This window comes from Sapajus apella, unplaced genomic scaffold, assembly GCF_009761245.1.
Source record: "Sapajus apella isolate SASKATOON/1434 unplaced genomic scaffold, GSC_monkey_1.0 scaffold62, whole genome shotgun sequence".
In the NCBI taxonomy this organism is placed as follows: Eukaryota; Metazoa; Chordata; class Mammalia; order Primates; family Cebidae; genus Sapajus; species Sapajus apella.
The window spans coordinates 20,350,567-20,362,620 of NW_022437002.1; positions in this window are offsets into that span (position 1 = coordinate 20,350,567).

Below are 12,054 nucleotides of genomic sequence, written 5' to 3' on the forward strand. Positions count from 1 at the left end.
GGATCATGAGGTCAGGAGATCGAGACCAGCCTGGCTAACACGGTGAAACCCTGTCTCTACTAGAAATACAAAAATTTAACTTGGTGTGGTGGTGGGCACCTGTAATACCAGCTACTCAGGAGGCTGAGGCAGGAGAATTGCTTCAATCCGGGAGGCGGAGGTTGCAGTGAGCCGAGATCGCTTCTCTGCACTCAGAGTGAGACTCTGTCTCAAACAAACAAACAAACAAAAAATGTATAAGAATATGGTATCAGGGGATCACAGTTCTGGAGAAGGGGCCAGTGCAAGTTAGGGGCTATGATGCCTTGTGAACCTACATTAAATCTGTCGGTCTGTCCCATAAGCAGGCACTGTCATATCATGGGCCCTAGATGAAGGTTGACCAATTGAAGCAATGAGAAAGTGAGGGAAAGGGAGGAGAGGAGTGAGCAGGAACAACAGCACTGCTGCCTGTAAAGAAGCAGCTGCCTGACACTGTTGGTAGTTGGTGAGGTATCATCAGTACCCCAGCCTGACCTCAGCCTGAGGAATTCGCTCTGCTTGTCTGCTGGGGCTTTGGACCTCCTAGATGAGCTGGCTGTGTTCCTCCCTCCTCTTCACCCCTAGCTGTTCTAGCTACACAAAGGGCTATATTCTTATCACCATGGCAGGAAGTTTGCCAGTCACCAAGCCTCCCTGTGTGCCTCTTTGATTTGCAACATTTAAAGGGCATGAAGAGACGCATTCAGAGGCAGGCTTTTAAACCCGAAGTTACCCTAGTGTGAGTCCCAACTGAAACATCCTTGCTGGCAGTGACTGCTGAGCACAGCTGGACAGATGCAGCATTTGCCCTATAAAACATTTGATACTTGGCCAATAAACTGTAAAGAGGGGAAAAAAAAAAGCCCCTGTCTACTTTGCAGTTATAGGGCAGCTTTGGAATGTGCTAACCAAAGCAAAACGTGACTCTTGCTCCACTGGAGTATACTATCCCAGCCCTGCTGATGAATAAGAGTATAGTTCGGCCTCACTCAAACTCCCACTTGGCAGAGCCATGGGATTTCAGAGCCTTCCCCCAGATCCCTCCCTTCCCTACTGCTCTTGGCTGATTAAGGGTGTCCTCAGGAGCCACTGAAGCCGTCTGGCCATGGGTACCACAGTCACTCTCCGCTCCACCTCTTTGTGGCCTTGTCGAATGGTGCAACTACCATGGCAAAAGAATGGTGACCTGCACCTCCACTGTCATTACTGTCCTCTTTAGAGCTGTCCCTTCGCTTGTACCCATGCTTCTCTGTTCTCCGTACAACAAGGGTCTTGAGGCTGGGTGTGATGGCTCATGCCTATAATCCCAGCTCTTTCGGAGGGCGAAGTGGGAACCTTGCTTGAGGCTAGGAGTTCGATATTAGCCTGGGAAACATAAAGAGACCCTGTCTCTACAAAAAAAAAAAAATTATATATATTACACACACATTAATATATTGAAGAGAGAATCTCTCTAGCCAGTGAAAGCTTCTCCTTCAGTCAGATGTCAGGGAACCTGGCAACCTCCTAAAAAGTTATTTATAAGGATGAATGCCCGTTCTGATTTTTGAATTTATTCTTGATGAATGTGAGTCATCTAAGGCCAAGTTGGAAGACAATTTTGGAAGACGATCAGTAGCATCCAGAATCAAGTACAAAATATGATTCCTCCCTGCCAACGCACAAACCTACAAAAATTCCAAGATAGAAGTCATGGGCTTCCTCCTTTAGAATGAATTCCTTACAAGCCCACAGATTCTGCTTCAGGGTATCCTGAGTTCCAATTTGCTTGAGTGCCAATAATCTGGGGCTCAGCCATCTGGCCTCAGAGTCCCTTTTATGTCTCCCCAGAAATAAGAAGGTCTGTGTTCTTATATAGACAATATTTCTGGAAGCTTTGTTCTCTCAGAGTTCCTGTCTTAGTTTGGGACGCCTCAGAACCCTCAGACAATTATTCAAGTGTAAGTCATTTACTGAGGAGGTGATCCCAGGAAACACTAATTAGGGGAGGAAGCAAGCCACCAAAGTGCGCATTAGTAAGCAAATTTTCACTGTGGGCAACTGGAATATAGTCATATTAAATAACACTGCTAGCCAATTAGAATATATATCTCAGAATTATCCCACCCAAGGTGTGGGGATACTGGGGTCTTTAAACAGCCATTCTCATCAGCTGTTGTTTGGAGTGTTAATTCCTGCCCTTCTGGCCTGGCATGTGGGTAGAATGAGCTCCAGCAGGTAAAGCCAGCAGAAATTCACAGGTGCTGGCTGTTGGAAGTCAGGCCAGTGGGCAAAAACATGGGAAATGCCAGGAAGTAGGGGTGGGACGCTGTCGAAGGGGCTACAGTTCCCAAGGTGGACAAGCAGGACCCACTTATGCCATCAAGAAGGCTACCAGCCAGGGAAAGTGTTTGCATGATTTTCAGGGTGTAATGATAATCTGTATGGTGGCCCTGAGCAATCTTTCCAGTAGGGAACAGCTGAGGATTTAGGAACAGAATCAGTTCTACATCCCCAGGCCATTGGCACTAACAAGAATCAGGCAGGAAGTTGGGGTTCAGGATGGAAATCTTAGTTCAGAGGGAACAGGGGTTCTAAGGTAGGGAAACAGAGGCATAAATCTGCATTTCTCTAGGCAAGTGATTCCCAATGAGGATGATTTCATCCTGTAGGTATTTCAGGAATGTGTGGGCCATTTAAAAAATGCTCGTCACAATTGAGTGACGCTCCTGGCACTTAGTGGGCAAGATTCATAAATGCTAGGTATTCCTACACAATAAAGAACTGTTCAGCAACCCTAAATCTTATCCTTTTCCTTATTATTTTTTTAGACAGGGTCTACCTCGGCTCACTGCAACCTCCGACACCTGAGCTCAAGGGATTCTCCCACCTCAAGCTCCTGCGTAGCTGGAACTACAGACGTGCACCACCACACCCGGCTACTTTTTGTATTTTTTGTAGAGACAGGGTTTCACCATGTTGCCCAAGCTGTTCTCAAACTCCTGAGCTCAAGCAATTTGCCCACTTAGCCTCCCAAAGCGCTGGGATTACAGGTGTGAGCCACCGTGCCTGGCCTCTTTACATATTCTTATAGGTAGAACTTGTTTATAAACAGTTGAATCTTCAGCCTAACTTCATTTTACAAATAAGCTCAGTCTTTTTTTCATGGCTTTAATACAGCAAAAAATTTTTAGGAATGCGGCTTCCTTTGTTTTTTTTTTTTCAGTCCGGAGGTCTTGTATTTATTTATTTTTTATATCTGTTACAACATGAATCATAAGGAAGAGGTTCCAGCAGCTCAGGCTCCTTTTCATTGATTCTCACAGTGTGCCTCTCTGGGTGGAGCAGGCTGGCACTTCAATTGAACCCAGGTAACTTGCTCTTTGGTTTCATTCTTTTTCTGATCTTTTTCCTTCATGTGTTTCAGGAAGCTACCTCTGCTCTTAGGGTGCTTAATATGCCCAATACCCACATTCATTCTCTTGGCAACAATCTTGCCCTTAACTTGTCTGTTTACAACATGCCAACAGCATGTGCCTGGTGACACTGTAGACTTTTCCAGTTTTGCCATGGTAACATTTGTAGGGCATTCCTTTTTGAACAGTGCCCATTCCCTTGATGTCTACAATATTGCCTTTCTTGTAGATTCACATGTATGTGGTCAAAGGAACAACTCCATGTTTTCTTTCTTTCTTTCTTTTTTTTTTTGAGGCACAGTCTCCCTATGTTTTCTAAATGGCTTTGAGACTATGAATTAGGTGCCTCTCTTTCTAAATTTTGTCTTCGTCATTTTGGCAAATTACTGGAAGATGGCATTTCAGCCAAAAGGTGCAACTACATTTTTAATCAAAAGAAGACTATATTTTTGTCGGCTGGGCGTGGTGGCTCACTCCTGTAATCCAAGCACTTTGGAGGCCAAGATGGGAGGATCATCTGAGGTCAGGAGTTCAAGACCAGCCTGACCAACATGGTGAAACCCTGTCTTTAAAAAAAAAAAAAGAAGAAGGCTATATTTTGTTTTGTTCAGAACTCTACCAGCAGTTGTACAAGAGCTTAGCACTCTACCAGCAGTTGTACAAGAGCTTAGCACTCTACCAGCAGTTGTACAAGAGCTTAGCAAAGCATATTATTCGCAGCTAGTGGTAATATTTGAATCACCAATTCAACATTCCTGATTGAGTCAGTTAGCATTTGCAGTTCTCGCATTTGGGTAATTTTATGAAGAGACGAAAGCATACACTACTTTATTAAGTCTTTTTGATGTAGCCGTGCCAGAGCATTTAGATATGGAAATACATATTATTCTACTACAGGTTACTTCCCTTTTATTTTTCTTTTGTATTACAGTTAGAATATTATTTACATGTTTTAAAAAGTTGTGTGCGCCGGGCGCGGTGGCTCAAGCCTGTAATCCCAGCACTTTGGGAGGCCGAGGCGGGTGGATCACGAGGTCAAGAGATCGAGACCATCCTGGTCAACATGGTGAAACTCCGTCTCTACCAAAAATACAAAAAATTAGCTGGGCATGGTGGTGCGTGCCTGTAATCCCAGCTACTCAGGAGGCTGAGGCAGGAGAATTGCCTGAACCCAGGAGGCGGAGGTTGCGGTGAGCCGAGATCGCGCCATTGCACTCCAGCCTGGGTAACATGAGTGAAACTCCGTCTCAGAAAAAAAAAAAAAGTTGTGTGCAGGCAAGTTATATTTTCTGTGATTTTTAAATGGTGAAGAAAGCGTTACAAAATATTTGTTATAAAAAAGCAGGGTTGAGTCTGGTAGGGCTGTTTCACTGCCTGAAGCTTATCAGAGAATATCATGGAAAACAAGAGGAGTTCAAACGCCCCCTGCTGGTAAGGCCCGGCTCCTGCCATCCTGAAAGCCTCATTTCTCGTCAACAGTGCCCATCAATTCTGGACTCAGCCTTGAGATTTTGGTATCTGTTTTTAAAAAGCTATCAACAAACCTGATCCAGACTAGAATGTCAAAGGTATCAATAGATCTAAAAAACCTTATTTTTAAAAAAGAAAAAAATGTGATTGAGAGGGATTGGAGGCTTTTACCTTGAAAATGTGATATGAGGATGAGCCAAGGGAGAAGGAGGGACTAAATCCCTTCACTTCATTTTTGAAGGGCTGACATGGAGCAGACCGATTCTGAGTGCGAAACAGGGGAAACCAGGACCAGTGGTCATATAACTGCGATGAATGCTTTCAAAATATTAGGATGCATATTAGGATGCAAATATGGTCCCTTTTTTTTCAAATTAAATAATCAAATTCCCCTATCGCGCACTTCCCATGAGTTTTTTTCTGGAAGTTCAGTTCCTCTTTCCCGAGCCTTCCCTTCCTTCTTGTAAGAATCATATGGAAACGGGTCCATTAAGGTTCTCACAAACAAATGGAGACAGGAGGCCCGCATGTTCCCCTCCTGCCGTTGCGTCCTGCTCCCACGTGGTGGCACTGTTGTAGACAGCTCAACAGTACTCTTGATGCCACTGCAGAGTTGACGGTAACGATTGCCACGGTTCTTTGAGGAGGGATAGCCCCAGCCTACAGAGACCCCGTCCTTTTCTCCTAAAACGTTTTCCGTTCTCAGTACTTGCTCGTTCAGCAAATTTTCCTAGAATGCAACTTCCTGGAAGACACACAGTCACTTCTCACGGAACAAGCCAGCCCCGTTTGCACTGTGGTGCTGGTGTCTGACTCTGCCCAGACCCAAAGCTCTGTCCTTTCCTCTCTCCCAGGATTTATTCACTCCGGGCGTAGGGCAGCTTTTTCTTCTGGAACTCTCAAGGTGTAGAGTCTCATTCTCCGCATTTCTCAGGCCGGCTGCCCTTCCTTCCACAGTTCTCAGCTCATTTCTGCTCCCGTCTATTCAATGACGTGTCAGCCAGTTTCTCTTATTAAACAATTATGATTGTATAATAATTATGCCTCTTCTCTAACAGGCACCTATTACAATTCTTTTAGGGTGTGGGACAGATTTTATCTTAATAGAAGAATTCTTAAAGCCCGTAGCTCTATAATGCCTGCCTCGGGAGGTGAGTTCCTTGTCTCTAGAAATAATATGGGCTGTCTGCGTAACCCTCTCGCCAACATCCCAACAGGTGTGCGGGACAAAAACCCCTGCCGTCATGAAGGTGTGGCTCGGGAAGGACAAGGCTTGCCTGTATTAACAGTTAAATCCCCCGTTCCCCCAAATGTGCCTACTTCACAGTTTCCCCCTTTTGTTGAAACTAATGAGTCACGATTGGAGTAATGTTTCTCTGTGACTCTAAAACCATTTTGCTTAATGAGGTACTAAGTCTTTATAATTAGGCCCAGAAGGAAATGAGGACGTGGCCCTTAAGAGCAATAATTATTTCAGTTATTTATGGTAATAAAAATTTGAATATAGGAATTCTTCCTCAGAATGTGACTGTTTATTCTTTTACATATTGCCTAACAGGCAATTACCCTATTAAGGCGGCGTTTTGTTGCTAAATACATTAATTGAAATGTAAATTAAATGTAAATCAGCTAATTAAATTGATTTGTAATGAACTTGTCAGGCGGGCCTCTCTGATCAGATGCATTTCACTAATAAACAAGCATTGCAGCCAGCTCAACACACAACTGGGGCGAAAGGGTGCCTGAGCTCTTTCCCATCTGACACCGGTGAAGAAGGGAGGGTCTTCATTACCCGGAACTTCAGGAAGAAAGGGGAGCATTTCGGCCAGGCCGTTGGAAACAGGCTTTCCTTCTGATACCTTTATGGGCCTCGTTTTTGTTTTTTACAGACGCAATGCTTTCAGATGTAAAAGCTAGAAAAATTCAACTCAAATTGGGTCATGTAAATGAAACATCCCAAAGTAGGAGGAGCTTTGGGCGTGGCTCCTTCGGAGATGCAGCTCCCTTGCTCTCTGATTTCTCTCGGCTGTGCACTCCTCCCTGCGTTGCCTTCACCTTTGGTTGGTGTCTTATGGACTGCAGGCTTTATCACACAGAGGAGGAGCAGGACTGTTTCCACAGTCACTGAAGGTAAGGCTTGAGGCTTGTGCCAATTGAACCAGGGCAGCTTTTGCCGCTGGCATGCACTGGTACTGCTGAACGAACCAGTTGTTAAAATAGTGAGACATTTTGATACAGTTACCAAGTAGCTACTTTAGTACCCAGTGACTGCTGGATACGCAAACGTCTCCTTCCTACACTGGCCTCTCTGGCTTCTCACCCAGAACCCCACAGACCGCTTTATGCTTCAGCAAGGAAAGGATTAATGCTTGGTGTAAGAGGGGCCTCCAGAACCTTGCTCTGGTGCCATGGCTGGTCCCTACCCTGATTGGTTGGGGGCCTTGTTATGCTGGTTGTTAAGTATTCTGAAAATGTTCTCGGTACGTATTAGATCACTCCTAAACCAATCTCTAGGGTTATGGGAATCCCATTTACTGATTAGCTACACTTCCTAATTTATACTTTGGCAAGGGAGAAGATTTTTTCTTGGTGATTCTAGACTCAGTCTAGGAGAGTGATCCTCAAACTTGATTGTGCATCAGAATCCCCTGGAGGGCTTATTAAATCACGGATTGCTGAGCTCCATGACCACAGTTGCGGATTCAGGGGTGGATCCTAAGCCTTTATATTACTATCAGCATCAGGTGATGGCGATGCTGCTGGATAGCAGATGCACCTGACAGAGCGATAGCTTAAGCATAACCTGAGAATGACCCTGGGGCCTAAGAAGAATGTGTGTTCAGAGCACTGAGCTAAGGAATCTAGGAGGGCCCAACCCAGAGTTTCACTTGCTATCTATGAAGGACATTTGAACACATAGCCCAGCCCTTGGAATACAGGCCGTGCAGGGGATTGAGGCCCTTTGTTTTGGGTTAGAAGAAGGTTGCCAGGTACAGGTTGCTAGCAGGAGGGTACTGTATTAGGGTTCTCTAGAGGGACAGAACTAATGGAGTGTGTTTGTGTGTGTTAAATTTATTAACTCACACAATCACAGGGTCCCACAATAGGCCGTTTGCAGGCTGAGAAACAAGGAGAGCCAGTCCCAGTTTCAAAACTGAAGAACTTGGAGTCCAGTGTTGGAGGGCAGGAAGCATCTAGCATGTGAGGAAGATGTAGCCCGGGGGCTAGGCCAGCCTCTCTTTTCACATTTTTTCTGCCTGCTTATATTCTAGCCAGACTGGCAGCTGATTAGCTTCTGCCCACCCAGATTAAGGGTGGGTCTGCCTTTCCCAGTCCACTTACTCAAATGTTAATCTCCTTTGGCAACACCCTCACAGATACACCCAGGATCAATACTTTGTATCCTTCAATCCAATCAAATTAACTCTCAATATTAACCATCACAGGTACTAAGTGAAAATGCTGTATAAACTGCATGCATTTTACAAATGGTAGCGGTTCTCCTTTTCAGGCTGCCACTACTAGACCATGCCTGTACGTAAGTCCCCCTGATAAACTCTATGTCTCATTCACTGGGTCTGGGCCTTTTTGACACAGTGCTATCCCTACTGACTCCATAACAGCTGCAAGACTGGAGACCACACTTTGAGAACCACTGCTCTAGAGTCTTTTCTGTCCTTGGGAAAATCAAGAACATTGTAATTGCAACAATTTTCTGAGTTAAGTAGTTGAGATAAGGAACCTAGTTGAGAAAGGCAGCTCTAGGCCAGGGACCTGCAAACTGTGGGTCATGGGCCAAATCCAGCCTGCCACATGTTTTTGTAAAGTGGTTTGGGAACACAGAAATGTTCATTTGTTTATAGATTATCTATAGTTTCTTTCATGCTACTTTGGCAAGGTTGAGTAATTGGGAAAGAGATCTAATGGCATGCAAAGCCTAAGATATTTACCAACTGGGTCTTTCAGAAAAAAATTTGCCAACCCCTGTTCTCAACTAATCAAGATCCACCTCTGGAATTGAAAGTGGAGTTAAATCTCATCCATCGGCCTAGACTACACAACTGAAGATGAGTAGAGTAGATGGGAAAAAATGAACCATGTCCACCATAGTCCTCATCTATTAAAATAATCCCTGCTCTAAAGAAGTTCTATTGTTTTGCAGTCAGAGTACCAGCTAAAATGAGTAGTAGCAGAAGTAAACAAAAATATTTAGCATCAAGGATGTGGATCTGAGGCATAGCAAGATTTGTCTTAGTACATTTCCCTTAGGTTACCTCAGAGACCAATAGACCCACGGATTGAACTGTCTGTCAAATCTAAAATTCTAAGAAGCCTTCAAGGTATGGGGAACCTAAGAGCTTCCCCCAACCTACTTTTTTTTGGCCAGTGAGGCACAGATGGATCTTATTAACACAAAAAGATGTATCTAAAATCATTCATTCATTCATTTAAAAAAAATGCTGAGCACCTACAATAAGTAAAAACTGTTCAAGGGACCAGGGATTTAGCAGTGAACAAAATCAATCATTCTGCAGTAAAGTTTGCCAGTTGTTAAGCCTTACTCATGCCCACAAAGCTTCCAATCAGTCTTTTGGTGATCACCCTTTAATTTTGACACATCTTTATAAAGAAACAGAACACTTCCAGCATCCTAGGACTATTCCCCAGCACCTCCTGTCCCTTTGTTCCATTTCATCTATCTCTTCCCTCTCCTTAGAGGTAACTGCTATTCTGACTTTTAGAAAATTGCTCTCTTGCTTTGTTTTATACTTTTATCACCTAAGCATGCAAGCATAAATGATTTAACCTAGTTTTCTTTGTTTTGAATTCAATGTAAATTTAATCACACATTATGTACTCATGCCTTGCTGTTTTCAATCAGCAATACACTAAGATTCCTTCATATTATTGCGCGTAGCAACATTATTAATGTTGAGTAGCATTTCATCATGTGTATATATACCACATTTTATCTTTTCACTCTACAGTCGGTGGACATTTGGGTCATTCCCATCTTGAGGTTATTGTAAACAATGCTGCCGTAAGCATGCTTGTGCATGCCTCCCACTGGACTTGGGCATAAGTTTCTCTAGAATATATACCCAGGAGTGGAATTGCTGGGTCACAGGGGAAGAGTATTATCAGCTGAATTGTATATTGCCAAATTATTTTTCAAAATCATACCAATTGATGTACTTAGCAGTGGAAGAGAGTTCCCATTCCATACCCTTGCCGACACTTGGTACTATCAGACTTTTAAATTCTTGCTAATCTGATATTTTTAAAATGTAACTTAATTAGATTGTGGTAAGAACACATAACCTGAAATCTACCCTCTTAACAAATTCCTAAGTTAATTTATTGTTGACTATTGATACAATACAGCCGATCTCGAGTTTATTCATCTTGCTTAACTGGAAATTTATGCCCACTGATTAGTCATTCCCATCCCCTCCTCCCCACATCCCTGGCAACCACTCTTTCATTCTATGAATTTCACTATTTTAGATACATAAGAGGCATTCTGTAGTATTTAGTTTTCTGTAACTGGCATGTTTCACTTAGAATAATGTCCTCAAGGTTCATCCATGTTGTTGCATATTGCAGAATTTTCTTCCTTTCTTAAGGCTGAAGAGTATTTCATTGTATGTATATATCACATTTCCTTTTTCATTCATCTGTCAATGGACATTTAGGTTGTTTCCACATCATGGCTATTGCGAATAGTGCTGCAATGAACATAAGAGTGCTAACAGCTCTTTGAGATCCTGATTTCAGTTCCTTTGGATAATTACCCAGAAATGGAATTGCTGGATCATATGGTAGTTCCATTTTAACTTTTTTTTAGTGACCTCCATATTGTTTCTCGTAATAGCTGCACAATTTTGCATTCTCACCAAGAGTGTATAAATGTTTCAGTTTCTCTGTATCCTCACCAACACTTATTGCCTTTATTTTTTAATTTTTTGATTTTTTATTTACTTTTTGAGGTGAAGTCTCACTCTGTCACCCAGGCTGGAGTGCAATGGCTTGATCTCGGCTCACTGAAAAACTTCTGCCTCCCGGGTTCAAGCAATTCTCCTGCCTTATCCTCCCAAGTGGCTGGGATTATAGGAATCCGCCACCATACCCAGCTAATTCTTGTATTTTTAGTAGAGATGGAGTTTCACCATGTTGGCCAGGCTGGTCTCGAACTCCTGACCTCAGGTGATCCACCCGCCTTAGCCTCCCAAAGTGCTAGGATTACACGTGTGAGCCACCGAGCCCGGCCTCACTTGTTGCCTTTATGTCATGTGGTCTTAATTTGCATTTCCCCAATTAAAAATCAAGTTGAACACCTTTTTATATGAGTTTTGGCCATTTAAGTCTTTTTATCACTTGTCTACAGAGCTTATGTGCAGGACATCTTTCAGTTGCACCTCCAGATCCATTCACAACTTCTTTACTCTGCCTTTTGTCCTCGGAGGCTGACCCAAATGGATTACAGACAGGGGATCCTTGACCTCTAACTTCAGCACTTGTTGAGCACTGAAGGGAGGAAGGGAAGGGAGATTGGGGTGTTTCGTCCACCACCTTCCTCTTTGCAGAGTCAGAAGGAGCTGACTGCATCCTTTGACCACAGTTCCTGGAAGGCAGCTCTCTGCAGCCGCTCTTTGTGCTTCTGGATTCTAGGAACTGTTATGTGTCCTTGTCCTTTCAGACCTAGAATAGTAACTGTGGACCCCCATACCCTACTCTCAACCTTGTAAATTTATGTTTGTAAAACTCTCCACAAATTTATCAATATGAGTGTGCCATATGTTTCCACAACACAGTTGATTATCATATTCTAATGAATTTTCAGGAGTTATTTATTGTGTTTTGGATATTCTTCTTTGTTGATTATATGGGTACAAATATCTTCTCCCACTCAAATCACTTTTTCCTTTTTTTTTTTTTGAGACAGGGTCTTTCAGTGTTACCCAGGCTTGAGTGCAGTGGTGTGATTTCAACTTACTGCAAACTCTGCCTCTGGGGCTCAGACGATCCTTCCACCTCAGTCTCTCCAGTAGCTGGGATGACAGGCATGTGCCATCACATCCACCTAAATTTTTGTATTTTTTATAGAGACAGGATTTCACCCTGTTGCCCAGGCTGGTCTTAAACTCCTGGGCTCAAGCAATCCGCC